This window comes from Trifolium pratense, linkage group LG2 (assembly GCF_020283565.1).
Source record: "Trifolium pratense cultivar HEN17-A07 linkage group LG2, ARS_RC_1.1, whole genome shotgun sequence".
In the NCBI taxonomy this organism is placed as follows: Eukaryota; Viridiplantae; Streptophyta; class Magnoliopsida; order Fabales; family Fabaceae; genus Trifolium; species Trifolium pratense.
This window is the reverse complement of record NC_060060.1, coordinates 41,198,078-41,202,503: the sequence shown is the minus strand read 5'-3', so window position 1 is coordinate 41,202,503 and position 4,426 is coordinate 41,198,078. Positions and strand designations below refer to the sequence as shown.

At 28.7% G+C, this 4,426-nt stretch overlaps 2 long non-coding RNA genes across 2 annotated transcripts; both read right to left on the bottom strand.

Annotated features, from left to right (window-relative positions):
• Window positions 1-697: 697 nt before the first annotated feature.
• LOC123905004 lies at window positions 698-1,392 on the bottom strand. The gene is made up of 2 exons (XR_006808295.1): window positions 1,043-1,392; window positions 698-940 (listed from the first exon to the last, which is right to left on the bottom strand). It is a non-coding gene; the product is annotated as an uncharacterized LOC123905004 (long non-coding RNA).
• A 1,350-nt stretch (window positions 1,393-2,742) lies between these two features.
• LOC123909554 lies at window positions 2,743-3,569 on the bottom strand. The gene is made up of 2 exons (XR_006809955.1): window positions 3,338-3,569; window positions 2,743-3,240 (listed from the first exon to the last, which is right to left on the bottom strand). It is a non-coding gene; the product is annotated as an uncharacterized LOC123909554 (long non-coding RNA).
• Window positions 3,570-4,426: the final 857 nt, after the last annotated feature.

Below are 4,426 nucleotides of genomic sequence, written 5' to 3'. Positions count from 1 at the left end.
TGAAGAAATTGGCGCAAAGTGTTTCTTTCATCAAGGGTGACAACACCGTCGTCATCGAGACTATGAGGAAGATGACTCGGACGACAGCCTAGATGATTAGATTATGTTTATTCTTACTTTTTTTAGATGTATTCTATAAAATGTTTCTTCTGAGGCTTTTTTTACACTAGATTAGATTGACGTTTATTTTTAGACTCATGGATTAATGTTTATGTCAAACCAGATACATCATTACATAAAAATCATCAAATTTTGGTCTATTTTTACTTTTGTTGATTCAATATCAGTGAATGTGGTATGAATTATATAATTATTATGACAAACAAGTGATATACATTCGGCTAAGGTATGATTAAGTGGTGGGTAAAGTTGTTCCTATAAACACGAATGTTACAGATAGCTTATTGATAGTTTAGCCGTGGGTAAATCGAGACAAATAAGTTATTGTTAAAATTATGCTTACCCACGAATTACCCATGGTGTTGTCGACGGTAAATTATAGACGGCTTTTTGGCCGTGGGTAAAAATTACCCATGAGGCTTTTTCCCACTACATTGTGGCCGTGGGTAATTCGTCACTAGTTAAATGTATGTTACCCACCGACAGATTTTTCCATGAGTAATAACAAAATTTCTTGTAGTGAAGTTTCAATACAAACTTACTATTTTAAACTTCTTAACATATGCAAATTTAGACATGATTGAAAAACTCTATTATTAATACGTAGTATATCAATAACTCTAATGATCATTTTACAATTTTCTTAGATGTGATTAACTTTGTCACTTGAAATCACAATATCAATTTCTTACCACTGACCTAACATATTACGAAGGAGGATAACATGTACAAAAAAGGTTAAAAAAGCATTTTGCAACATAAGGAGTTAAACAAACAACATAAAAGCATTCATGATCCTCCGTGCAAAATCTATACGTTGCTGTGATACAAAAAAACAATATGAAACAAATATTACTATAAGGGTTCAAATATTTTGTATAAGATAATCAAACAAAGTTTGAAAGGATACGAAATGGTTTACCACTAACGTCAGTTACAACAAGAAACAAGGAAATAAAAAAGAATGTTAAATAAACAAACTTAATATTTTCAGCCATAATTTTTTTTACAAACCTTGCTATAGATAGCAATTTATTGATCAGTTTATGTTGTAAAAGTTCTGAGTTTTGTTTATTTGTTTAAATAAATATTTTTGGCACTTATAGATCTTCAATAAACCATTTTATAATTAATAATTATAATTATAAAATGTGTTGTTGTAATCAATTTGCCTATTTAGCTAGCTCAATAGCAATAGGGAAACATTATATTATTATTTTTCTATAGCATTTCATGACAGATAGGGGCAAAAAATAGAAAGTGCAAAATGTGTTTTTCATCCTTCAAATATTAGCGAATTTTTTAAGTTCTAGTCCTTGAAGAAAAAAAACGTCTGTTTTATCCTCTAAAATTTAAACCCATTGATTTTCGTCCCTCATTAATCTTGTCATTATATTAGACTGTGACATATGGTTTGGCTGACACCGTGTTCAAGAGAGCCTGACTAGGCAAGGTTTTGATGAATCATCATAAATAAATTATTTTAATTAATTTTGTTAGGGAATAAAACAAAAATAAGACAAAGTTAAACTTTACTCCTACTGGTGGTTGAATGCAACAAACAGTTCCCTAGTTTCGAATTTTCATACTTGGTGGTTGAGTCCGTTTGTATGTTTGGGCATCGATTGATTTTGTTCATCTTTGTTGTTTTTTGATTGAGACTCTTTTGCAGAACTTGTTTAGCCTTTCTCGGTACACCTTGTGCTGAGGAGGTTATTTTGTGTTAATATATCTCATTTTAGCCTTTTTAAAAAAATTCAATGATTGAATGTCCACGTATACAAAAAAAGAATATAACAGAAGAGAGAGAAAAAGATAAATAAATGGCCTAAATTAGAGCAGAATATACCACATAAGAGAAAAGACCGAAGAAGATCCAAATCTTTGAACTTCCTTGTTGGTAGGCTTAATTAGACCACTTGTTACTAAAAGAGCCAATTTGTTACCCAAAAAAAAACTCAAAGGTCTAACTTGTTTTATATAATTAAGTAAGGGTTTCCGCTACTGATAACATACATTTTATTATAGGGAAATATTTTTGTAGGCGCAATTACAAATAATTTTTGTTTGGGTACACTCACATCACTTTAAAAAATTAAAAGATAAAAGAAAAAATTAATAGTAATTGATGTGACTATTTTATTTAACTTTTATTTTTTCTCATTTATGTATGTATGTATGTGTGCCTAAATATATTTTATTTGGGTTTGTGTCCATGTAACGTAAGAGTTCCTCTTTATTATAAGTAAGGATTTTAATACTACCTCCGTTCTTAAATATAAAATCATTTTTAAATGTTTCTTTATCCTTTTTTTATAAGATTACTTTTAAATTTTTCAAGAGCATTAATAATTTCTTTACCAATATACCCTTATTTATAATGAGTATTTTTTTTTTATAATTTGTAATAAATACTCTAAAAAATCAATAATTTATTATTTCTCTTGACGGATATAAAATTGTAAAAATCATATCAATCGTCAACAAATTTCATGGAACAATCAACTTTCTTAATCTCAGTATTTTTTTCAAAGGGTCTTATATTTAACGGATGTAGTAGTTATTTTACAAAGGTCTTGCTTAACTAGTGTTCTCGGGGCACTAGTTAAGAAACTAAAAAGATAAATAAAATAAAAATTGTGCATTTGAAATCACCTAAATAAAAACAACATCATTTGAAATTCAAATAAAGACACATTATCGTCCTTCTAACACCAACTCCTACCCAAACACCAAATTTCGGACGTAGCATTTCAGAATTGAAGCAGAATAGAACCATCTCTCAACTATAAGCACACTTGCCATGCTAAAAGTAAACGATGTCAATCGAACCTACTCCACACAAAACTAAGTAAACTGCAACCCACCAAAGTAACCAGCTCTGTGAAGACCGTCGGAAATCCTAATCTAAGCAAAAAAAAATGACATTTACGATCTGATTGTGTGGAAGCTAGAGAAGACTCTAAAGATGTCAGCGAGGGATAAGGGTATTGATATAGAGAGGATTGTCATCCTTCGGAGGAAGACATTTACATGTACGATAAACACATTTTGGAACATAAGGAGATATACACTGAAAGTACCGACAACCATCATCGTCTTTGCATTTTTTCCACAATGCTGTGATATAAAAATAAGAAACAAAAATTACCACAAGGGATGACATATTTTGTAGAAGATAAACAAGAAAATTCAAAAGGATACAAAAGTGATTTACCATTAACATCAGTTACAACAAGAAACAAAGAAATAAAAAAGATCATTAAATAAGCAAACTTAATAATTTCCGCCATATTTTTTCTCCAAAGCTTGCAACATATAGCAAATTATTGATCACTTTATGTTGTAAAAGGTATATGTTTTGTTTATTTGTGTCGATGAATAATTGTGGTACTTATATATCTTCAAAAAAAGAAAATAGAATTAGAGTAGCTCAATTGATAAGGGAAATCTTCCAAGTTTTTCCATTTTTTTTTTATAAAAAAAATCTACCCTTTTATGATAGAAAGGGGCAAATATTCAAGTAAAAATAATAAAACATGATAAAAAATTGTTAAATTGTGCTTTTTTTAATAAAAAAATGATTTCTAAAAACTTGCAAAATACTCATGCATCCGGACGAGTTTCACGTTATTTGTTACCACTAACATTTTATCTCTTTGAAAATATTCAAAAGACACAATACTAATAAAATACATATTTCTTGACCCTAATTAGTTACTCCCTCCGTTTTCGTTTAAGTGTCCTGTTATGAATAGTAACACTAAATTAAGAAAGTAGATTTTTGTTCCTTATCTTCCTATTATATTTTTTTTTTTTGCACACACTTTCTCTTTCCAATAAATTTAATATATTATGTAAAAAAAAAAACAAAAATTTAATATGTTATGTACAAAAAAAACAAAAAACTTTAGTTTTCCAAATATATAGCATTAATTTGTTTTATTGAAAAAGATAAGAATAATTGACAAAGGGTACAATTGACTAATCGTATCCTTAAAATAGAAAATGGACAGATTATCCAAAAAAAAAAAATAGAAAATGGACAGTTAATTAAAAACGCTAAATCTGACGAGACTGAACACTTAAACGAAAACGGAAGGAGTATATGCAACTCAAAAAATTTAGTAGTAAATATAGTAACAAGGCTATTATTAATCTTTGGTAGTCTCACAAGAATCTCTAATTCTTCAAAAATCACAAAATTAAGAATGAACGAAGATTATTAAAATGGGGTGGGCAGATTTGGTTTAGGAAATTTGTGAAATTGATTTCAAACAACCAATCAACAAAGATTATAGAGAAT